The sequence below is a fragment of the Drosophila subpulchrella genome, chromosome X (assembly GCF_014743375.2).
Source record: "Drosophila subpulchrella strain 33 F10 #4 breed RU33 chromosome X, RU_Dsub_v1.1 Primary Assembly, whole genome shotgun sequence".
Lineage (NCBI taxonomy): Eukaryota > Metazoa > Arthropoda > Insecta > Diptera > Drosophilidae > Drosophila > Drosophila subpulchrella.
The window spans coordinates 17917597-17943936 of NC_050613.1; the positions used below are offsets into that span (position 1 = coordinate 17917597).

Genomic DNA, 26340 nt, shown 5'->3' on the forward strand with positions numbered 1-26340 from the left:
GAAACTATGTTAAGGAAACATTTTAAGAGTGTCTAAAAGTATGCAACAATATATTTTGTTTTTATTTTTTAATCCTTATTTAATCCTTATTTTTTAGTCCTACTAAAATCATAAGTAATTTAAAATCATTTCAAAAGTGTCTTATAGCATGCAACAATACATTTTATATTTATCTTTTAATAATAAATAAATGCCAACGAAATCATAAGGAATTTGAAATGAAGTGCCGAAAAGTATGCAACAATATATTCCTCATTTTTCACTGCATACTTTCAGGCGCCTTCATGGATGTTTTCAAAACACCTGATTATCTTTTTTCTGAGTGCACCCACGCATCCAGCAACTGAGCTTTAACTACCTGCCAAAGGATAAACCAGTCCTGTCGATTAGGGATTACTTTAATTGTTTCAATCAATGTTGCATACTTTCGGGGGAATCAACTAGCTGCAAAGTTTCCACTGCGCCACTGCTTACAACTTTCAGTTAAACTTTACTTAGCAATTACCCCACCATTTTGCCAGGCAACACTTGTTTCCCCCTCACTTTCCCTCCCGACTCTGCTGTCTCTCTCTGGCTTCTGCCTTCTGCCATTTTCCACTGACAGTTGTCTTCGCCTGATGAGCAAACAAACATGGAGCATGAAGTCCATCCGCCCAACTGCCATGAATATGCAAGAAAAAGAAGGAAGAAAACCGAGCGACAAGGACACTCGCGCCCATCTGGTGGGCGGGTGATTGCGGAAGGGGGCGTGGCAGCGGCATAACTAGCGTTTAACATTAATAAAAATTTGTAGTCAGCAGGTGGCCGGTTGGTTAAATAAAAAAAATAGCAGAAGGAGTACAAGAAAAAAGTGTCTCGCATTAAATGTAATTAAAATCAGTTGCAGCACAATGGGCGGGGGGGCGGACAGCTGGGGGCGTGGCAGCTGCTAACGATGCCCCCGCGAAATGAAGTGAAAATGTTTGTTGAATATTTCGCTGCATAATTCTGGGCGCCAAGGGGGGAACCGGAAATAGCAAAAAGGTAAAGAACAAAAGCTGCTGAATACACATACACATGCAAATAGATTACTTGTACATGTACAGTGGTGGGACTCCCCGTATTTGCCCTTTGCTAAGTTTCCCCTGATTGTGTGCCGTCTCTATCATCTTTTTCATTTTTTTTCCTTCCTCCTATTTCCTCGTTTTTTTTTGTATTTCTACATCTTTCTCCCACCATCGCGACTGCATTTTGTGCTGAGTTTAGAATTTAATTAAATATGCTGGCGGCTGCCTCTGGCCTCCGGCTTCCAGCTTCCTTCTTTAATCGCCGCCTAACCACAGTGGCGGCCAACAAGTGTCAGGCCACCACCACCGCCACCGCCGCACCACCGCCACCACGGCACCACCCCCTCATTTCAGCCACCCCCTTTTCATTCGGGAAATTACAAGCCAAAACGTGAATAATTAAGCGGCAAGAGCATTTCCTGAGGCTGCCAACCTGGACCAGAATGCCAAAGGAGTGGAGAAAGCTGGTGGATGGGAGCTAGGCAGGAGAAAGGGGGTGAAAGCGGGTGAAAGCGGGTGAAAGCGGCGAAAGAGGACAAGAGAAACGCCCACTAATGCGTTGATAATTATTAAACGGCAACGGGCAAACGAACAAAAAAAAAACATAGAACAAGACAGCTAACGAAGGCTTTTATACCCTTGACCAGTTTTTTGAATAGAACTGGGCATCATGATTAAACTTTCTAAAATAAGATTGGTCAAAACTGTTTTTTTAGATTCCAATCCATATGCTACTCTTTAATTTCGTACCAAATATATTACAATTTTTGTTTGAAATACTTGGAGTTTGTTGATTTCCTTTCTTGGTGCACTTCTACAAGTTATTTCCGAATATCGGTTTCTTATTTTATTTTCATAAGTCAAGCCGTTTTTGCCTTACCCCGACTTCTCAGAAAAAAGTACCTATATTTTATATACATCTATATATAACCAGACATAGGATAAGGTGATTAAGCCAAAAGAAAATCAAATCATCCAGAACGTCACTATCTAAATATTACCATCCAGACTACGGTATTACTTGTATCAAAATAAATAAACAGAAATAGGGGCCACGGAAAATTGAAAGTAAAAATAAACACGAATGCGTCGATTGTTTAACTTTGGCTTCAGTTTTCCCATTTTTTCGCCCCGGTCTTGTGTGGTCTTTGTTCACACTACTTACGCTTTGAACGGGTCCCAGAACCGGGAATCGTAAATATTTTATTAGTTGAATTACGGCAAAGGCCACGAGGCCCGAGAAACGGAAAAGAACAGACGCCAAAGCCGCCAAAGGCCGCAAATATCACGAACGGAATCCAATGGCAATGGGTGTGGAAAGAAAGTGGTAATCGGTTGGGTTAAGTCGGGGGGCTAGGAATGAATTGGTTGTTTTTTAAAGTTGCCACATAAGTATTTTCGAATTTCCTCTGCCATTGCTGCTTAGCCACAGCAGGAAACGGAAACCAATTCAAGTAAACGTGTTCTAAAGTGGTTGTAAAAGTCGTTTATGCTTAGTTTCCGTTTCGAATCATCTATTAATTTCAAAATATTTTCATGAATTTGTATAAAAGTGTGACCTTTTTAACAAATACTCTTTAAAGGGTTGCCATATCTTTTGAAATATTTCAGTATCCTTCCATTTCTAGGCTCTTTTCGCTTAGGACTATCGAACTGTGGGTGAAACCGTTAAATAGTCTTTGAGATTTATAAAAATGAAACACTTAAATAAATATAATTGCCACTAGAGACTTTTTCAAGCAAATTTTCTTTTACAGGGATGCCATATCTTTTGAAATATTTTATTATCCTTCCATTTACGTTCTCTTCCCTTGACATATTCTTTTCACATTTGTTCCTTTCCATTTAAGACTACCGAACTGTGGGTGAAACCATCTATCCATCGTTTCGAGATGCATTGAATCTCGCCATCTATCTATCTATCCATCCGTCCGAGTATCTTTTGTTAAGCTTTGCTTTCCCTCCCCTCCGTTTTGTTGATGGCCAAGGGTTTGTTTTGCATTTTTTGTATGTGTTTGTGTTTTTTTTAGTTTTTTTGGACTGTGAGCTGCATGCACATGACGATTTATTAAAACTGACAACGCAGAGAGTGTGTGTTCGATGTTGTTACTGTTGCCGTTGCTACCAGCCGTTTGTTTTGATTGTTTAAAGCATGTTTAGGGTGACAACAGATCGAGGGACAGCCAGCCAGAAACAGCCAGAAACAACCAGCCGGAGAGCCAGAAATGCCGAGAACTGTCACAGCCGGTTGGGAGCCACAGCGGAAAGTGGAAATTGTCAAACATGCCATGGTCAACATCAACAACCAAAAAGAATGCGAGGCAAAAATGCCTCAGCTGTCTGTGATGCTTAAAATTGAACTATGGCAGGGGGACACAGAATGGGGGGGGGCGAAGGATGTTTGCAGGACATGACAGGCCATAATCCCGTCCCCGGAGTCCAGCGAAGGAGCAGAGCAACAAGTAAAAAGGTTAAAGGTCTCCCATCTTGGAGATGCTTCTACCTATTGCTTCAAAGTTCGCAGATTCCTTGTCATATCGTTATGGTATTTTTCCGTTTTTCCCTTTTATTTTTTTTCAAAAGCCTGACAACAAGAACAACTGGCGGCCAAATGCACTTAATGCCCCACTGCACCCTGCCACATCCGTATTGCACGATGCAGTGGTTCTGTGCCACACCATTCCGTAGCATCGTAATCCTCTCTGAAAATCTCTTGACATTTATGATGAACGATTTACCACGCCATTGCAAATTAAAGCAAAACAACGGATCCCATTGCCGGGGTCCAAAATCGAATAAAGCACTCCGACAATCATCGGCATGGCGCTGCCACGCCCTTTGCCATTTGTTTTTATGCACAGCTTGTTTTTGGCCATCGCTCACCCACCCACTTTATACATCCTGGGATCTGAGATTTTAGGGGGATGATGTGATTGAGAAAATCTAAAAAAGGTTCTGAAACTAGTTTCCCAAAAGTGGAAGTAGTAATATGTATAAGAAATTGTTGAAAATGTAAAGGTATTCAATTTAATATTCTTATATCATAGTATAGGGATTATAATAGAACTCAAATTTTACTTTGAACATAATTTTTGTTTCAAATTGATATAATCAAACATATATTTCAGGTATTATCTTTATACTCATTAAAAAACGTGGGAATTTATATGAAATCGTTTTTTAAAAATCCAATTTTGGTCGATTTGTGATTTGCTATAATTTTTCTATAAATTTTCTATAAAAAATTATAATAATACTTTAATATATGAATAATTATGATTTTACGAAAGCATTTTAAAAATCTTAAAAAAATCTTGACTTAAAGTCCGACGACTAATCATCATAATTTTTTATTGGATATCAAATTGTGTTGTTTATGGTGTAATGTCTCTATTTATAGAGCTGCCACTCCCGAATACTGGGTACCTATAGGTCGTGGCAATACCCCTCTGACTTTCGCCTCTTCTTTTTGTGGCAGTTGCAACATCAACAAGCGAACAAGCAAAAGCGAGTCCCAAAACTGCAAGTGAGGGAGAGGCGGCGGCCAGAACAAGTGCATCATCCGGAAAGCAAAGCAAATGCCCCATAAAACAAATGTGCAAATAAAAATGTTTATAAACAGCGTCGACTGCGGAGAGCACTTCACAATTTTCGGGATGTGCGCGACAGCGATTCACTTTCAAGGAGTTTGAGACGAGGATGGCTAAGAGTTTTGGATTGGAAGGGGTTGGGTTCGGGAAAAGAGGGACTACGGGGAAGTCAGAGCAACAGGATAAGCGAGGAGGTCACAAATTAAGTCAACAAAATCTGGACCACTTCTGAGAAGCTCTAAAGATGTTAAAAAAGAGGAAGGAGAAGACTTTGAGACTTCATAATTTAAAGATTCTTAAGTTAAACAAACTCCAGATAGTTATAAAAAAATATTACTTCTTTAAAGAAGGGTTTTGAAATTCCCTCTAAATGGTACCTAAAAGTATGCAATAATATATTAGAAACGTAAACTTTTTCGCTGCATACTTTTAGACACCTTTATAAGTGATTTTAGTACCCTAGTGGCTTATTTATCCCCCTAAAACAAGTCAAGTAATAAGAAAACCTTGGATTGATATGCATTTTTAACTTCTTGAATGCACTTTAAAGATATTTGTGCTGCACCGGAAATCACACACCCATTTGCCTGACCTCCATTTGCATTTTCGACCACCCCGCAAGTCAGAGTACTGGAATAATTGCCTCAAAGCCGCCGTGCGCCCAGAAATAGCTGCATTGACATAGCGGCCAACCTCAGCTCCCCCACAAAAACTCAATCAGACTTCTGTTGACTGATAAAGTGACCAAAAAGTGTCTTTGATTTACATGGGGCTGAGGGGGACACGAAGGTCTGACCTTGCCACATTTTGGTGGTGTGTGGCGGTTTGGGGTAGGCGTGGCAGGCCATGAGCACTGGCGATTATAAATGACTGTCGACCCATGGCCCCCCCTTTGCCGTCCCTGTCTCGGCGATGGCCTTGAAGTATGCTACACAAAATGTTCGCACATAATTAAGTGCTTTCAACTATGGCAGCCGCAGCTGTTGCCATCCTAGAGTCCCAGAGTCCTAGTCCCAGAGTCCTGCAGTCCAAAAGTCCGAGCATCCGAGCATCCGAGCATCCTCATCACTGCCGACAAGTATCGCATCGCATCGCATGCGAGTGTTTGTGTGTTAGAAAGCAATTTTTTTTATTAAACAGCCGAGCAGCGGCCGCATGTGGCATCTGGCATCTGGCAACTCATGGAGCTGCTCAAGTGGCCAGCGAAAATGAACTGGCCAGAACCCAAACTGGTCAGCGGCATGACTGGGGCTTTGATTGAAACCCCCACCTCGCATACGCTGGAAAAAAGGAGAGGTTTCTGAACATAGTTTCCTCAACTTTAATGTGCATTTTAAATTCGAAACGTTTAAAACGTGGGAAAAAATTATAAATGTACGCTGGGCCTGAAAATCAAGCCATCAATTCCCCCGAGTCACCAATTTGATATGCGTTTCAGCAGTTATTGTATATAATTTTAAAAAAATTGCTTCCAAACCCTACTACTTGGATGGTTTTAAATTGTCTGCGTGATTTGGAAATGGTTTCTGTGACACCTCTATATGAATTTTGGTTGGAATTAGCTATAATGATCATTTATACTATCATATTATTATACATATCATAATGATCAAGTCATTACACTTTCTTTCAAAATATCTCAACCAAATTGAAATTGAATTTAGAACTAAACGAGCAAATACTTGTTGTTTTTGGCAATAATCCTTATAATTCTTAAGTACTAACACTCTTTTTTAACAGCTTTTCCTTCTTATAATGGCTCAGTAAAGATCTTTATTTAAAAAACGTTCTACCTAAACTCTTTAATTTTCAATTTTAAAGGTTTAACATTACTTTTTTACCAAAAATACCCTACAAATAAATAAATGAAGGATTAAAAACGAATCGACTGGAAATTAATAATGCATTCCATATGTATAGAGTTATTTTGTTAGACTTAAAAAAAGAATTTTCAAGTGGCTTGTGTGCCTTAAATCGTCTTAAATGCGAGCCAGCTGGGTATTTATGAACTATGAGTTTAAAAGAAACATTTTTTTCTGCAATATTCCATTTATAGCCGCCTGAGAAGCTCAGAAAGCTGACATTCTTGCGGGCATTACATCTTGAGTGGGGGAATCACGACCTAATAATGGCTTTTTCTCCCTGTACTTGTGGATCACGGAGGTCGGTCCGTGGAGCAACAGCATTCGGAAGCGGAAATGAAGGCATCCATTATGAAGGGCCCAACAGAGGACGCCATGGCAATGGCATTTGTCAACGCAACTGGGCCCACAAAGAGGCAGGGATTCCGATTCCGATTCTGATTCCTAGCCGGAGTTCGAGTTCGAGTCCAGACTTGAGGGCTAGAGGCCAAAAGTGGCTGCATTGTGTTGTCTTTTCACCTTCGAGCATGAACTTGCAAAGGCTAAAACCGAACTGATTGCTCTGTGCCATCTTTGATTATTGCATTCCCGGCAGAGGAGAGAAATTCCTTGGGCTCAAAGTCATGGATGATTCAATGGGCTGCCCGGCATTCCTTTCGATTTCTTTGACTTCCAGGGTATACGCTGTCCTTTGACAACTTCTCTAAGGATTTCTTCAGCCACTCGAGGTTTTTCCACATTTTTTTTCTTTTTTTTCTGTTAATAATATTCAAATATAATGCAAACAATGTGCCAGAAAGTCGACGCAAAGTTGTCGCTTCACTGGGGGGTCGCCCACGCCCCCCTTCCGGTCGACAAGGCCCTATAGTTTTCACTCAACTGTTTGCATTAATTTGATTCCTTTTTGGCCGCTCGTTTTGTATTGTAATATCCGGCCGCTTTGGCCGCGCTTCCTGGCCAAGAAAAAAAGAAAATATAGGCAGGCGTTCATTTTTTATTCAGCACACTTTTGGCCAACAGTCGACTTGGGCTGGACGATTTCAGCCAACTTTATGCAGCTCTTTGTTTGCATTTTCCAACTCATTAAGAGTAATTCGCTTTGCTCTTCGTTATGTATTTTCCCCGCTTTTTTCTCATATTTTTTTTATGTTTTTTTTCAATTTGCTTTGCATTTTTCAGCGGCGTGTTGAAGGTGCTCGAGTGGAAATTAAACACGCCGCCAGCTTGCCCACTCACCTAGGCTCACCACCCACTTTTCCAGACCTGGCCTAAATATTTATGGGCCTAAATAATGGCCAGAACTGAAGAGGATGGCCAGACGGGCCTGGACTTTAGTTAATTAATCATCGCATGAAAAATCACTGTATCAGTGGTCAGCAGCAGAATCGGGATGTGAAAGTGGGGCGTTCAGGGTGCGTAACTGGATGCGAAACTAAACCTGAACCACAACTGAAACTTGGACTCCTCGGACTCGCACCGGGGACAGCCTAAGCGAGCCCATAAATAAAGTGACAACAAACACACTTTCGGTTCGCAGGGTGGGGTGGAAATTACGCACGAGATTGTTGAACAAGCCAACAAACAAGGACGACGACGACGACGACAGCAATGTGGTCAAAACACAGCTAACAAAAAATAAAGAAAAAAGCAGAAAAAGCGGGAATGTGACATGAACAACAAGGCGACTGCCGGCTGCCCACTAAGTATGCGCAAGTAAGCGATAGCCTATGAAAAGTGGCAGACAGCTCCTGAAAAGGGGGGGGGGAGTTCCAGATAAACCCGCCACCAGCATAGATATAGCCCCGGCACAGTGGTTATGGCCCCAAGTTAAATCCGCCAATAATTGCACAATTAACCAATCGCCTTTGCACTTACAAAACTGCGCAGGCAATGTAAGCTCAATTGGTCGTTAAATATAATCACTTAAAATGTCAAACAAAACTGGAGAAAAAAATATATGTTTACATATAAAAAAAATTATAAACGATTTTCACAAATGGCCAGAAATGATAGTCAAGACTGAATAAAAATCGATTAAATCGTTGCTTTCATTCATCTCACTGCTAAATGCATATAAAATATATATATGAATATATTTTTGGTCAGCAATTCATTGACAGCAGAAATAAATAAAAAAAAATTAAGAGTGCCATTCGCAAATATTATTTGTGTACGCAATGTATTATGGAAATGCCAATATAAGTGCTAAAAAGTAAAGATGATGAGTGTAAGCTGTGAATTGGATTTATATTTTTAAACGCTGCAGTTTTGAATTGCATGTAAAAGCTTATAAATTGGGTTTAACTATGAAAAGTAAAATCTATGATTTGTATAAATTTAATTTATGATTTTCATTTGGCAGGCGAAACTGTGAGTTGTAGAATAAACAAAAATTTGATGTACACCAGTGTTGGGAAACAAGTAAAAAGATGCACAGAAATTACTAGTGTTGCGAAGTCAGTTAACAAGTTGTCTTAAATTTTGCTGTGTTAATGAGTTCGATTTTCGGTATGAATCGGATAATTTTTGTTTAAATTGTTGCAGACTTTTAAGCACTTTTACCTAAAATATCTGTACCTTTGGAAATTAGTAGTGTTACAAAGTCAGTTAAAAAGCTGTCTAAACGTATGCTGGTGTAAAAAGTAGTTTGGATTTCAGAATGAATCCATAGGAATTTCGGCTTCCAACAAAATTGTTGCATACTTTTAGACACCTCTACACAAATCAACTAAAAACTTCTGTAACTTTGTATACTTTTTTGTAGACTTAAGTGATTTGTACAGAGCTCTTTGGGGAAAATATAGTTATTAGCTGGGAGAGCTACACTGTGCCGGGCCCACAGCAAAAAGGACATGGGAACGGACAGGCCCCAAAAAGCATGCAACAATTTGTGGCACTTGAAACGCAAGTCGCCCGCAACGCTTGACGGCTGACGGAAGTCCGTTAGCGTGGCCAAAAACTAATGCTAATGTATGTGTGAGCAAGTGTGCAAGTCCTGCGGCCGTCTATCCCTCAAACCACCCTCGCAGAGCAAATATCCTTGAGCCCAAGCAGAATGTTGGAATAAAATAAATAATCATAAAATAGAAATAAAATGACAAATTATTTCCGTTTCCGTTGAGCGAACTTCGAGGCGTGGCTGGCCTCGGTCGAGGTGATGTGGGTGTGGATCGGGTTTTCTGGCCAGGCTGAATCCTGGCTCCTAGCCTCCCAGATTTCTAGCCATCCAGAACATGCCTCGCACAGGAAGGAGTGTAACGAACTGCGCGGCGACGAGACCAAACGAATCGAAACGAAAACGTGAGGGCCTAGAACGGGGGCGAAACTTGGCTAATATATGCAGCTGCCAGTTGCCAGTTGCCAGTTGCCAGTTACGTCCGCCCTCGCAGGACCCAGATGATCCTGGCAGCTTGTGTGACAGGAACAGTAGCAGGAGCAGGAGCAAAAGCAGCACCGAGTGCATAATGTACTTAATGCGCCCCTGGCTTCCTTTGCCTCTGGCATAAGTAATTGGCCTTTCGGTTTTCCCTTAACCGCTCGTTTTGTCAGCAGAATGTACATGGGCACATGGGCCGTATACGTGATGCTCATACGCACTGCTCTAGGGTTTTTGTGTTCTCGTAACCGGTGTGTTTTTTGATTTAACCTCTAAGGTTTGGCCCGCCACTTCAATCGATAAACGAACATGTTCGGCGCCCATTGCCAGGTCATTCCCCACAATGCTCAAATTAAATATTTACACACGCCGCAAATAGAGCCCTCATGTATGTAAATGTGTGCTTATGCCAGTTCATAATTAATAATTATTTTATTACTTTCACAAACAAACGGTGAAAAAGGGCAGAGCTCAAATGCCAGAGCCAGCCGTCTACTGGATACTCTATATTTTAAGTGGCCTCTATAAGCTACTGCGTTTTATTTTGAATGGTTTCCATATATCGAATAACAAAGTTTGGAATGATGCTGAATATTTTTTCAAGTAATTAGGTCCACTAAAATTGAGAGCTTTTCAATTTTCAGATTGGCAAACGCGAACAGTGAATCAGACAGACCTCTTCGCCACAAAGGGCAACCCGTGGGCTACAAAATTATGACCGCAATTTGGGAAATGAAATGCATAAAGCAAAATAAGCAAATGGCACGCAAAGTGACCCGAGGCGGCGTCAAAACGTTCTAATTGGCCGCACAAAGCCAACCACGGGGTCAGCCAGAAGGGGCTGGGGGTACGGAGCGATGAGTAGGTTTTCTAGATTCTGGGAACGACGGGTGGGGGCTATTCGTAGCACTTGAAAAGTACTAGGTGTAGGGTCCCTGCTCGAGCGCCACTTCACGTCTTGATTTCTGCACTTACCACTTGCATCTTGTTCTCGACAGGGCTACAGTTTGTACATAAATGAATATATATAAATAAAAATATAGCTACCCAATGTTTTTACAAACTTCCATTCTTTCCCAATCAACCCACAGTCTCTGTTCGGACGCCAGTTATCATCTTTATTATTCTTATCTTCCTACGTAATCTAATCCTTATAAATACTCAATATATTTGACCAAATGCCTATCTCATACAAGTGTTTATAATCCCAACTCCATAAATTCTATATCGCTTATTATGGATAAAACTACGGTCCCTGTTTTATAAAGCAGCAACAATCATTTTATAAATCTTTTACAAAACGGATAATTCAATTTTCGTTTCAACCAATGTTGGTTGATTTACGTTTAAATTAAATATAAACATTTTCTATGTTTTTTAATCGGCTTTGCAAATAATTTGTAAGCCCAAACTCTGCTCTATAGGATTGTGGTGTTAGAACCCTCTAAATTTTAAGCATGGCAAATGGCTATAATGCATATCTGCAGCGGACATGTGTGTGTGTGTGTGAAAGTGAGGGGTTGGTTGGCTTAAAAACTTTCACATGACTTTCAGGAATAACCACTTATTTGCGCTGGTAAAATCACTAGAGTAAAATGAGTGAGTTCAAGGACCAAGCCCCTGAACCAAAAAGGCCCCACCTGCCGAAAGGCCTGCCGAGAACCCTTCCCTTTGGATCGCATTGAACTTGTTTCAGACGCCCCCTACCGGCGTGTACATAACCTCGTTTCGTATTTATCAACGACTCATCATTGTGATGGAGGGTGCCTGTCAGCGGGCCGCGCCCCGCGTCGAATGTATTAAGCCGCCCCCCGGGGAACTGGGAACTTGGAACTGGGAGCTGAAAACTTGGACCTGAGCCACTCCCGGCGGCCTCTTTTGGGAAACGGGCCCCAAGAGCCCCAAGAGCCCCACGACCCACGCCCATCGCCCTCCGTCGCCTCCAATGGAATCTCAAAAATGGCGTGCCGAACAAAAATTAAGCAAATAAACTTGTCAACACATTCAACTTCATTATCGAGCCGAGGCCGCTCCCCGATGGTCTGAAACTTACCCGTCTGCAGAGCTCTTGTGGTTTTTACTTTTTCTGCCGCTCGGTATTTTGGGTATTCGGACTCGTCCTTGGGCGGGCCTGCAAAAAGAAGGGAAAAACAAGATGAGAAGAGAAATTATGACCTGGCTCAAGCTGCGAGATCCCAAAATGGCCGCCCAGGAATATACATATGCGAATATTTTGCGGTTTAATTTAGAGTGCCTGCGGGTAAGTTCGCAATAAGTATGAGTGTGAGTCAAGGGTTCGGGTGGGACTCCCCAAAAAGATTCGCAATCACGCTCCCATTTTACCAGCCGCCGGCAAGGACGCACACTTCAAAAATCCCCCAAAAAATCTTATAAATTCCGCAGAGCACGAACACTTCACTGCCATGGAATATATGCCTGTGGAAAATGAAGTCTCCCTTTATACCTCCAAACAATTGTTCTCAAACAAAGTTGTGATTCATTTTAATTTTTATGAAATGGATCAGCTAGATCCATCACAAACTTTTTGGGGCTTGTTTCTTTAAAATCGTTCTATATAGTTTTTAAAATGAAGATTTTTGGATAATTCTACTTTCAGAGGTATGTCACTTTATAGGGTATTGGAAATATGCAGGTATATCTATATAGATGCACTTAAAAAATAATATCAACAATCCCAAGTGATGAAATATTAAAATACCTCACTTAAAAAGAATAAATATGAAGGCCTAAGAGAATGACACTTATTTTTCAGATTAAAGACACTTTGGGTTCCGAGAAGCCAGCAAGGGAGTGAGCCATTTTCAATATTCCATGGCCCGAGTGCCGAATTCAGATAAATCATGAAACTTTATAGTTTTACAAGCAGTTGGACACACAATGCCCAACATAATCAGGCGAAGCAACAGTGGGCATCAATTTTACAGCCCCCCGAGCGGGGATCCAAACAATTTGCGCAAATATTGTTGTTTGCATATCGAACCCTTCTCGCCATCGACCATCCACCATCCACTATCGACCATCCACCATCCACTATCGACCATCCACCATCCATATCCACCATCCACCATAGCAGCACAATGAGCGGGGCGAGCAAACAAATTTATGACCGTCATAACGTTGGGATGGCCGGAGTCGATTGGAGTCCGGCAAACACGGGGCCGACAAAATGTCTATAGTGCTACATAATAATCATAATAATAAATAGCAATAAAAGCGCTACAAAGGAAATTAAATTTCTGTATCCGCAAAGAATTTCAAAAGTGCACACAGGAAACGACAGCGGATCTGGGGTTTGGTGGGTTTGGAGGCACTGGCCCTTCCCCTCCACACTTTGCGGCCCTTAAATTGCCCATAAGCTGTTTAACTGAGTTATTAGGGCCTCGAGTTTCGAGTCGCCATCCTCATCCGCATCCTGCTGACCCCAGATCCTTGAGTCCTGGCAGGACAACTCCTCGAGTGCTGCTGGCTGGGCAGCCAGCGTGGCAGGATGGCTATATTAATGTTAATTAATGTTAAATGCCTAGGCGTTTCAAAATCATTTGCAATTTGGCCAGAACCACTGTCCAAGCACCCAGAACCAAGTGCACCGTTCAAAATTGATGAGATATTATAATCGTTGTGATGAAATTCCATAGCCGTTTAAACGAAGGAGCAAAAACATCATGTTCCTTACTTTGGATATTACTTTTTTTTGAACAAATACCATTTTCAATATCAATTTACATTTGTGTAATGGACAATTAAAGTTCTGTATAGCCAATTGATCTTGACATAAGCATTAATTATATTATCTGATGATATTTTAAGGGAAAGCTGGAAGCTAACATATATTTGATATAATATATGATATGATATATGATATGATATATGATATATTATATGATATATGATATGAAATGTGATATAATATATAATTTGATATATGATATGATATGATATATGTGTGCTATATCATGTTTAGTATTTTATAACTATGTATAAATGAGGATATGATTGATGATCTTAATATTTTTTTATCTGTGGGAATACTGGACAGCCCTTGTCGACGCCTCCAATGGCCCATCACCATCATTAATAATTTGATAATTACTTCGAGTTGTGGAGCTGACGCCTGCCAGTGCGAATCCTGCAGGATCTATATCTGCAGGGACCTTCTGTGTTGTTTTTGAGAGGTCAGTCAGGGATATCCTTTGAGGGACTTGAACGAACAGTGGCAAACCAATTGAGTCGCATTTAACGGGCTGACAATGGGGCATATATATGTATGTATAAAGCGCTTTGTTCCACTCGGTCGGCAGTCGTGGGCGGTGGGGCGTTGCCCTCAAAAAGAAAAAAGAAAGAAAGGGCTGGGGGCGTGGCCGGCCATATATGACGTGTGACAAATTTTTGCGGTTGGCAAAGCCAACGAGGGTCGTGTATTGTAGGTGGCAAATGTGTCTCCTCTCGTCTATGGCCGGAAAATTGTCCAACATATCCGGGTAGCGTTGAGGTTGGCTGGCCATTGTGGATGAAAATGATGGTAGCGTGTAGTAGTCGTCGCCGGGGGTGGGGGCTTTTGTCCAGAACGCCAGCAAAATACCGTTTTACTTGCAGTTAAATAGGGCGGAAAAATAATTGAACCATTATCAGGCAGTCTGCCGTATCCTGAACCGCACACTCCCCTCCCCCGCCACATACACAGTGTACATTCTGCCTTGCCGAGAGTTTGGTGAATAAATTTCGAGCTTGTTTCGTTTTTTGGTTTATTGTGCTTATTACAAAATATTTAACACCCGCCAAGGAGCAGAAGGAGCCAAAGGAGCTGCCACGCCCCTGTCACACAGTCGTCCAACGCCCTCTTTTGGAGCTCCTTGTATTTCGTCCTGTCTGGCTGAAAATTGTTGCCTCATTGTACAAATTTATGTTAATATTTTAAATTTCCGTGCCGGCTAGCGAAGACTGAACGCCCCCAGTTGTTTGTTATTGGCCTGGATGGCCTGAGTGTCCTGGGTGTCCTGCGAACGAACGCCCCATGTCGCTTGTAAAATGTAATGTAATTTCTACGCTGCCGGCTCTAGGGCAGGACGCAAAAGGACTCGGGTCTCAGGACCCCGGGACTCCCACGAATATTTGTGAAACAGGAGAGCCGCTTAAAGAGCGGCCATATTTTTAAAAAGCCGCAAACTGCAATGACAGTTAACGCCACTGGAAACGCATGTGTAGTGGGGTTTTATAAATATTTAACGCTCATATTTTATGCACATTTTTCATACATGAAGCAGCTTGAGCGGACAAAGGACAATGGGCCAATGGACGTTCGGCATCATTAATTAATCCCAAAACGTTGATCCTGATGGACCGCAGAGCGCCCCAGAACCCCCCCGTAAACCCCCGAAACAGGGACTTTCGGCTTTAAGTGCTGGAAATTCAAGTGAAAATTGTGATGGGGAAAATGGTGAAAAATAAGCAGATGGAAAATGCTAAGGCTGCTGCTGCTGCTGCATTGTGTGTGTTTAAACGGCACGTCCTCCGTCCTCCGCCCACCATATTGCGGCATGTTGTTGCGTTGAGCCTCATTAAGCGCACTTTGTCCTGCCGACTGTGTCCATTTAAAGGAAACTCCTCAGCCATCCAGCCGCTCACCCCACCGCCGCCGATTCATTCCTTCTCGTTTGCCATAAATTATTTTTAAATGCATACTTATGTGGAATTTTGCCACGCGCTGCCGCGACAACTTTTCATAATTTTTATTTACATGATGCGGTTGTGGGCGATGGCTACGGAGGTCCTGCTCCTGCTCCTGGTCGTGGTCCTTCCAGGCCAGGATGCCTGGCTGCCTGGCTGCCAGCAGGCAGGATTGAGGGCCGCTTTCAGTGGCGGTGTGTAACCGCATTAAAATGATTTGTAACGAGCGTTGGCGGGCCTGTCTGAAGCCCGATGGCTTTGCAAAAACAAAAAAAAAACAGAAAACTGAAAACTGAAAAACGGGCGAAAAAATAAACGGACAGCCTGGATGTGCCGGGGGTGTCCTGCAGCATTTACCACACGCATCACTTGCCACGGCGCCTGCATCTGACTCCCTGACATCACGTCCCCCGATGTCCTGCGATGTCCTCCGATGTCCTCCGTCATCGCGACCCTCGAATGCCGCTGCATTTCAGCCGGAGGTCATTCGGGTCGGCCGATCGGGAGGTGACGTGGCTGCACGAGTTCAAACGCGCATTAAAGGGGGAAAGGGGAGGATTCTTAAAGGGGCGTCAGAAAAACGTTTACTTTCTTTATAGCAGCCAAAAAACTGAATTTTTAGGGCGATTTTAGTCAATAATACGAGATTCAGATTTTAGTCAAAAATTTCCAGTTTTTTAATCGTAGTTTGGTCAAATCAAGGCGTACAGCTAAAAGACCGACTGTTTTGAACAGCTTGCTAAATATGCTAACGATCCCTATCATTTAAAGGAAAATTTATTTTTTGACCAATTCTCGCATTTTTGGTAAGGGGGTGGATCGTTTTTTTTGCGAAAAATGTGAAAAGTAAAAAATTTTCAGGTTTGAATGCAAATGGATTGGAAATTAAGCAACGAGCTCAACGAGGTATGACATTCCTCCGTCTGACTTTTACTTTTTTTATAGCACCCAAAAAACTGAATTCTTAGTCGAAAATACGAGATTCAGATTTTAATCAAAAATACGATTTTTCTTTCCAGTTTTTCAATCGTAGTTTTGTCGAATCAAGGCGTAGAGCTAAAAGACAGACTGCTTTGAACAGCTTGTTAAATATGCTAACGATCCCTATCACTTTAAGGGAAATTTAATTTTTGACCAATTTTCGCATTTTTTGTGAGGGGGTGCATCGTCTTTCTTGCGAAAAATGTGAAGAGTTAAAAATTTCCAGGTTTGAATGCCAATGGATTGGAATTTAAACAACGAGCTCAACGAGATATGACATTCCCCGATCTGACGTATATTTTCTTTACAGCAGCCAAAAAACTGCAATTTTAGGGCGAAAAATGGAATTACAATTTTAGTCAAAAACACGATTTTCCTTTCCAGCTTTTCAATCGTAGTTTAGTCAAATCAAGGCGAACAGCTAAAAGACCGACTGTTCTGAACAGCTTGCTAAAAATGCTAACGATCCCTATCACTCTGAGGGAAATTTGTTTCTTGACCAATTTTCGCATTTTTTGTAAGGGGGAGCATCGTCTTTTTTGCGAAAAATGTGACAAGTTAAAAATTTTCAGGTTCGAATGCCAATGGATTGGAATTTAAACAACGAGCTTAACGAGGTATGCCATTCCACATTCTGAAGTTTATTTTTATTTTAGCAGCCAAAACACCGAATTTTTAGGGCGGAAAAATGCTATTCCGATTTTTGTCAAGAATACTCCCCCTTTAGGTAAGTTGAATTAAGGGTTTCTTATAATATTGATTTCAAATGTGAAGTGCTGTTTAATATTTTAAAGCTATTGATCTTAAAGGTTTGCAATCGAACAATTTAATTAGTTGACTTTTAGAACCTGTTCCTATTTGCTTAAAAAAAAACCAACCAATTTTCGTAGTAAGATATTTAAGTAAATATATATCCACATAACATATTTTTGGTGCTGCAATTAAGCAAACCCAAAACAATCTGGCTTAGACATAAACCTGTCTTCCCATGCCCACCCTCAAGTCAAATAAAATAGTTGCAAAAACAAGGGGGGTGCGTATAAAATATTAACACAATTTCCGACACCGAACTTTACGAGGAACTTTTTGTGTCTGGAATTTGTAGTGAAGTAAATATTGTGCATATGGCCATAATCCCAAGTTCAGCTGGGTGAGTTCCTCGTTGAGCAGCTTCAGCTGGTCGAGTGTGTGGCGAATAATCCGCCCTGCCGTCCCTTCGCCCATCGTAATCAATCTAATTATTATCAACTTTGCATTCGCAAATCCGCCTCCAGTGGCCACCCGTCTGACCCTTTCTAGCCCCTTTTGGATTCCGTATTCTAGGGCCACCATATGGCGAAGTCTGCTCAGTTATAAATAATGCCATCGAGCATATGCTGGGCTACAGGGCTTATTTACTCACGCAATAAGTATAATACTTGTTCGAGTGCAGACACTTTACGTGAAGGTTCTCCCCTATCAATCGGTTTTTAATTGAGTTTGCCTGTGTGGGATTTTTCCATTGTGCCACCGGATATGCTTGCAAGTGTCTGCTCATTTCACCTTCCTGATGACATTTTAAGAGTCCTTCGCATAGACAAGTTCGCACATCCAGGCAACGGAATTACCTTAATTATTTATATTTAGGTTTTGACCCGACTTTGTGTGTGTGTGTGCCCTCTTACGGTAAAAGTGGAAATGATAAACTGGTAAAATATTCAGATTTGATGACACACACCCCCTTTTACCCCACTCGACCACTCAATCAACCACATCGATCGATTTTCAATCTCAGCCCGAGTGGAAATTGTTATGAAGTTCGTTTATTTATTTATTTTTTGTCCGCACACTGTTGCAGTTCATTTCGTATCTTTTCCTCTGCATTTTTTGCACTTTGAGCTGAAAACTATTATGCATGGCAGCCGACTTCTGCCTTTGGCACTGCACTCGATGGATAGGCAAATACATGGCTGCTAGTGGAGCACATAACTCTGCCATTTAATTACTTAAGCAATCCATGGATATGTGGCAAATTTGCGGCGATTTGCTCGGATTTTCAGCCCATTTTTTTTTAAGTGAAAAAAATGCGTGTATTGCAAGAATTTGCACTGATAAATCTGTAAAAGCCTTTCGATTTTCACAGGTGAAGAGCAAATGTGCTCGAAGGCCTTGTTTACAAAAGGTTTGAATGGCAGCCAAAGGGGCTTATTCAACAAGCTGGGCTCAGGGTAATTCCAAAGCCAAATTGATATTGTTTTCTATTTGTTTTACATTTAAGAAAAAAAACTTGAAAGTTGGACGGAATTTAAAATAAGCCAAAGGGCCAAAAGGAAACATATTTTTAAAAAAATTTGCTACATGAAAATAACGAATATATAAGGAGGTTAAAGGTGAGTTATTTTTATATAGCTGTGAAGCATTTCTTTGGATAAAAAAAAACCTATTCTTATATCTCAAATGATTTTAAAAATAGCTATATATTTTTGTTAAAATTTTTTCTTGATTTTGATTGATTGTGTGGCTCAGAAAGCAGGGCTAAATTAAATTTTGGCTGGAAGCTACCGACTTTGCCTTTGATATTTTAGCCGTCTACTAAAGCGTCGAGTTGAACAAAAGAGAGAACAGCAAACGGCGTTTAATGTTTAACGCTTTGTTGCCGATGTTGGCCAACTCCCTTAACCCTTGTCCGCCCTCCGCTTCTCCGGCTGGCTCACATAATTTAAATTCCATGCCTGTTTCGCTTTGGTCGCTAACCAGGCTGCTTTGCCATGCGACGCACATACAAAGTACGAAATACAAAATACGAAATACAAAATACAAAATGCTCCATAAACGAAAATGGCCGCCCCGTGTGTCTGTATGCGAGTCCACATGTGTGTGTGTGTTAGCCGCTGTGTGCGTGTTAGCCGCTGAAACTGGAACTTCAATTCAATCAATTACGCGCTAATGCACTTCAAAGTATATTCCTTTATACAAAACAATATCGCAGGCAAGCAGTGCCTGCAAAAAAAATTGGAACCACTCTCATCCGCTGACCGAAACGAAGTCAAACGTCGGATTATGCAGCTGCACTGGGAGAAAAGGTAGTCAAAGTTGGGGGAAAAAATAAAAATACCATCTATACTAAGTAAATATTATTTATCATTGAAATACATCCTAAGATCTTAACAAAATCGTCTTCAAAAAGATTCAAATTCGCTTTCTTTCTTGATCTTTAATTTATAATTCCATTTATAACATCTAAAAAAATTCGATTTATTATTTATTACAAATTATAATATGTATAGGTCGATTAAGGATTGGTCTGTCTTTGATGCAACGATAATACATTTTTAATATATGTTTTTTGTTTTTCACATACATACCTATGCAAATTAAGTTTTAAACATATCTTAAATAATTTTCTGGGCTTTTATAGACAAAAATGAATTGTTCTAAAATACTTCCTTTTCGAGAATAGTTAATACATTTTTCTTTGTTTATTTCTATTTTTAACTTTTCTAGTCGTATTATTAAGTCTTAGAAAAAATTAAATATTAATTTATATACAATCGATTCTGTCTTTTTGGCCGCCCTACATAATTTCATGGTATTTCGTTTATATACCCTATATTTGTTTTTTAAATATTTGGTACAAGTCATATTGGAAACATATTTTCTAAACCCATTCTTAATTTCTAGTATGCATATTATATATCCTACTTTAAACTGAAACTACTGTCCTCTCAGCAGGAACATTCCTAATTTATATTTTCATTAATGGTGTATTTTTTCGAGTGCATCAAAGAGCCAGGTGAGCTCCAGATGAAAAGGGGGCCGTTGCGTGAGATCTTTTTGTTTGCCGGTTCGGATGTCAGCTGGAGGTGGCCGATGAAGAGCGGGGGGATGGGCAGGTGTGGGTGGCAGCTGCCTAACCCTTGTAACCCGTGACCTTTTCAGCAACCCCCTCCACTGGTCGCCCACCAATGCGTGTGCCTTTGTTTGCGTGCGTTGACAGGCGAAAGGAAAATCCATTGAAATTCAATTTAAAGAATGTTGACAAACGTTTGTCGTGAAACTGCGATGCCAAAAACCCAACACGAATGCCATTGGCTCGGCGAAAGCTTAAAGAAAGCCCCGGCCAGGCGATGATTTCCAGGTACTGCAATGTCATTGAAAACTCCCGGATCAGCCCTAAAAATCATTTAGTCTGACGAGAAAAGCCCGAAGAGGATTTTCACAGGGGCTCATTACGGATTGGTCTGTCATTCGATCCACTGAATACCATACAACGGGCTTGGTATTCCATTAGTATATGCGAAAAGTGTGAATTCAATGGTGGAAAGTGATTTTCCAACAGGATATGGTTAAAAGAAAGGAGCTAGATCGATGTTGGTACAGAATAGATGGTCAAAAACTCTGGTGTAAGTTATGTTTTTAATAATTGTAGGTATTCAATGAATTGCCAGTTAGAGCAGAGTTTTAGCTAATAATTTAATATTTTAACTCGAGAAAATTCAGAACTACAATTGTGATCCATAATAATTATTAATCAATTTAAAGGAAAGGTATATGAATATTGTATGCACTTATGGTTAAATAAGGTTGCAATTAAACACCTATTATTATTCCTATGCCAATTTCAACCAAGTATAATACCCCTACATTGATTACCCAAACCTGGTAGAACGAAGCTGTGTTTAATCAAAAGTTCTATTTGAAAACACAAGCCAATATCGATTACATATCAGTGGCAGGAGCAAATCTACGGCACACCATCGAAGGACCAACAACAGCCCTCAGCCATCAGAGGCAACAACAGTGCCCCCTGCACCGCACTTATCCCAATTGGTCATCACAATAACTTCAATATATTATATTACCTAATTACAGCCAACACTTGGCTGGGTCCTGCCACTCCCGTTTCCTCTTGCCCCTCTCAAGGACCACATCCCATGGACTCTGACGTGGTCAAATCATGTCGATGAAAATTTGAAGCTTTTAAACTACTTCAAACACAGAATAAGATAGACACTCGAGCTGGGCTGGGGACGGTGGAATGGTGGATCGGAGTGATATGATGGAGCACTCGGAACAAAGGATGCGGATGGGAAGGGGCTTGGGTTGAAGGGTCCTGGCAAGCGAAGCGTTGACAGCGTTTGAGCCAAAGGAATCAACTCTGGGCTCTCTAGTTGACTCAACTTCTTCGTTTGCCTTCTTTGTGTCTGTCTGTGTGTGCTTTCTTCCTCCCCTTTTTGGCAATCCTTACAAAGAAGGCACATATCACACCTCCAGGATGGGAAAGTGTGTGCGTGTGTGTGTGTGCTGGTTATGCCACAGGGATCTCAAATTAACACTTGAAACGCAATGGGGCGAGGAGGCAAAGGACGAGCTCCTGATGTCCTTAGGAGAACCAGAAACCCAGCGAGAACCTGAGAACCCAAGGAGATTGGGCGGCTGAGTGGGCTTCCCCGGTTTTTCTTCCTTTTTTTGTGGCTTGTTACGAGCGAATCGAGCGTATGACTTAACAAGTGTTCCAATCTGCAAGGACGCACTAATACCCGCACTCACACACACACAAACCCACTCAGTAGAACACTCACACAACTGCGGAATGTCCTTTACGAGTTGTCATCGGTTTTGCTTTTGGCCCAAAACATTCCCAAAACGGGATTGGCTTTGTTAGTGTTGCCTTTGCCTCTTGCCTTTCATTCGTTTTAAAGCATTTTTTAACACTTTGCCCGCCATTACGCGGGGGAGAAAGTAGCGGATAAAGGCCAGGAGAAAGTGGAAAACGGAGGAAAAGCCAGAAGGGCCTGCATGTGGTAATTGCCACAGGCCTTTAGCGATTTTCCTTCGCGTTGGGGCATCGTTTTCCATTTTTGTTTGCCCAGCTGGCTCATCCCCATACACTTTTATTATTTATTTTCTTCTCCCTTTTTTTATTTTTATTTTCATTTTCATTTTTATTTTATTTTTATTCTTTTTGGACCACCACCACCGTCCTTTTTGATGTGAGATTGTGTTTGTCTTTGCCACAAACAAACCGACGGCCCTGCGAGTTTATCTACGAGTGTCGTTGGTATGGTCGTGTAATACGATTATTCGCTGGATTTGCCAAGAAATTCACATTTTTCGGAGCCTGCCTAGCCAGCAAATCTCCCTTTTATTCGGGTTTTTGGGCCCAGAGCGGCCTTATCTAAGCGGTTCAGTGAGGAATGGAAATAATTGATCTTTAGCATCAATTTGGCATTAAGATTGCCAAAGCCATGAAAAGGACAAAAATGAACAAGAAAATACCATTTCAAGTTCGAAAAGCATTATAACAATAGGAATTTTAATAGAATATAATGTTTTATACAAAAAGATCTTGCTAAAATTTAAAGAAATATTTAGCCTTTAAGGTGTTTTATGCATACTCTTAGGGTCGTGTAGGTTTGTGCTAAGAACTGATTTTAAAAGAAAAGATTAACAAATAATTTGCTTTTATATTCAATTTTGTTATAATTTTTAGAATTCGGCGCCTAACGACTTTTAGATTTAAAGCTCAACGTTGAATACAGGATGAATTGTTTTTACTTGGCGCCCAACGTGGGGCTGTCAATGCTTTTGATGTAAAGCTCAACCTTAAATACAAGATAAAATGTTTTTATAACTTTTATTTTTTCAGTTAACGCATTCTAAGTGAAACCCTAAATTCAATCTTACTTCGGTGGCCTTCGACTCAAGACATAATAAAAAGGGCCTATTCTGCCCATAAATATTAATGTATATAATACTTCCAGCATTTTGTTGCTCTTCCACATACTTTAATAATAATAGTAATGTGCTGCGATAATATTGACTAACCATAAAGGGCTTCGTGTGGCAGCGGGTTAAACCAGGATGTTAACCTCTTTCTGAAAACCGATATCAGATGACACATTCGCGGGTTAACTTTTCCCGCTTAACTCGACGGCCTGTCGCGCATGTTAACTGTTTGCCTGGCATTGGCCAAGTCTATTTGTTGTCGCGGCCGGGAAAGCCAAGAAAGACTTATTTGTGGGCCTTGGCAGCACTTAGTGGTGTTCAAACAAGCCATTTGCCACCATGCCTTCTCAGCTTTCTCGCCTTTCTCCGCTTTCTTCTCCTCAATCGTGCAACTCATTCACCTTAGCCTTGGGCTCAGTGAGTTGGCTTATGTGTCTAGACTGTAGACTCTAGGACTTCGCTATACCATTCAACTTGGACTTTGTCTTGGAGTTGCCTCCAACCATTTGGAGTCCCACGCGACCTGTCAATCAAATGGAGACGGGCGAAGGCATCAATCAAGCTTGCCAATCATCCATCAATCAATCAAACCAGCTGCTGCTCATCTGCCTCTCCCATTTCTCCCCCTTTTGTCTAGCCATGAATTGGGCCTAGGACATAAATATGGAAAGAAATTCCATTTCGGCTGATTGTCGCGATGCGTCTTAATCCCGAATGCCAATTTCGGAGGCTTTTTTGGGTATTATTACTTGTATCTCCGCTATTTTCGTAGATTTAATTTTGATGCGTTGGCCAAATGCAGGCACAATCAATTGAAATTCATCATTCATCCGGTTGGTGGCTGGGGAAAATGGAGAGTGTCGCAATCACAACGCACCCCATCGCTCATCAAAGCTCATTAGAGTGCGGAAAAGTGCCCGCGGAAAAGCGACGATGGAAAATGGTGTGTCTGTGTGGGTGTGTAAGCATGTGCAATCGAGGGGAAAGCGATGACTAAGTGCTTGGGGGGAAAATCGGGTAAAATGTAAATTGATAAGACAAGTGCTAAGATGTGGCTAAGTCGATGAGTCTCACTAAACCGCAAAGAATATCATTTGGCACAAATTCAAGTGAGATAATACTGCGTGTTTAGTGAAGAATAAATGTATTATACTTTCCTTCCTCTGAAACATACTTTATTTTCGGTAATTAAAGCCAAAAATAAATATTAAATATTAATAGAAAAGATTCACTGAACATGTACGAATAAATTATTTTCAAAACCATTAACTAACTAAATAAGTAATTTAACTATTTGAAATGCCATGTAAATGCATTATTTATATTTTGGTAATGCAGTTTGCCATTTTGTGTTGGTCAGTTGACCAACTGCTCTGGAAAATGTATGATTATTTTCTGATGGCAATTGCATCTGCAGCACTTCTGAAATACCCCACATAAATAACTGAGGGCGTGAAGATGTCTACCCCGATTATTTGTACGCCATCGCATGGCATTGATACCGTTTGGGATGTAATGCAGTATCCTGGGGGCAGAGGTGGATTTCCAGCTCATGACAGCTACTTGCTCGCCCGCTTGACTGGGCCAGGACAACGGGACAGGGACAGGGACATCAGGACGACGCCTTGAAGGAGCCAGCCTTTCAGAGCTAAAAACAATGAGACAACGACAACGAGAACGGCAACGCAGAAATGGCGACGACAACGACGGCTACCTGACAACCCTGAGGTGTGTCCTGTCTGCTGCTCCTGCTGCTCCGCATCCTTGTTGCACACCTCCTTCTTCCCTTCTTCCCTTCCTCCTTCCTTTCCCCCTTCTCTTCCACCTTCCTGCCAGAGTTGCCCCCCAGCGGACTGCTGCTCGTCTGTTTGTTTGCCAGCTTGTTTGCCTGCGCCATTGAGTTTTCCATTTCATATTCAAGGGCAAACACAGGGCGAGTGCTGACAACAACGACAAGCAGTACAAGTGGGCTCCGGAGAACCCCCAGTTCCGACCTCAAGATACCCGCCTTTTTGAATCTCGAGATGCGATGGAATCGAAAAATTGATATTGCCCAACTTGTTAGTTGCTCAATTGACCCAGGTTGATTCAGGTAGCTTGCTTCTCTTCTTTGCTCGTGATTATCAACTGGGACGTATTGGGGAATGTAGGTTTTTCATTTCACTTTTTTAGGTCAATTCATATACCCTTTCTTTGGATTTCTTATACCTAGACCTTATTGCAAACTTGTTTGATACGTTGGGAATCCTATGCACTTATCAAAATAATACTATGTATGTTTAAAAAAATGACTAAAGCTTTAATTCCAAAGAGTAAAGATACTATCTATAATTATCACAGCTAGTTCTCGCTATTCTATAAAAAATATAATTGTGTTTAAATTTCATTCAATAGTAATGTTAATTTTAATATTATGCTCTTGATAAAGTTTTCTATTCTATTCTGTTTTTTTTTTTTTTTTTTTTTTTTTTGATGATCTTACGATGATATGATGTGTGTTTTCTCCATCTTGGGAACTTTTGCATCACTTCTGTACTCAAAACACCCACATATCATATGAGTAAGGGGTATGCCAAGACGTAGTCCTCAATCTAACCCCCCTTGGGGGTCCGAATTCGTCCTGGAATACCCCCCCCCCATTCCACCTGCATTTGAGCCGCGGGCAGTGACTTGAGTTGAGTCGACTTGGCGACTCTTTCAATTGCGCTATTAAAAATCATTTAGAGTCTGACAAATAAACAGCTGCAGGGCGTCCTGTTTGGATAGCACCCTGTTGGGCCCAAGCCCCCACTCCGCCCTTGGAATTTCGCCCTTGGCTCAGGTGGGTTTGAAGGTCCTTGGCCCAGGTTTCCTTTGTGGGGGGTGGCTCTGTTCTTTCTCCTTTTCTATTTTTTGGGTATAGATTCCTAACAGCATTTATTTTCAGTCGCACCGCAATTTAGAGATATTTTTTGTTGAGGGTGAAAACCAGCAAATCAACAAGGAAAACATTTTCGTAGCGGGCGAATGGAAATATGGAAATTAAAATGGAATTAAAACATTTTTTATTTAAATAACACACACACACATAGACAGAGAGATATTTCTATTTC

At 41.2% G+C, this 26340-nt stretch overlaps 1 protein-coding gene across 1 annotated transcript in view; it reads right to left on the reverse strand.

Moving 5' to 3' along the window:
• Window positions 1-26340, reverse strand: part of LOC119557261 (zwei Ig domain protein zig-8) — a 152602-nt gene that overhangs the window by 104086 nt on the left and 22176 nt on the right. The window contains exon 2 of the mRNA XM_037869946.1: window positions 11928-12005. The gene's annotated coding sequence lies outside the window, so the exon portion shown is untranslated. The remainder of the gene's footprint in view (window positions 1-11927; window positions 12006-26340) is intronic.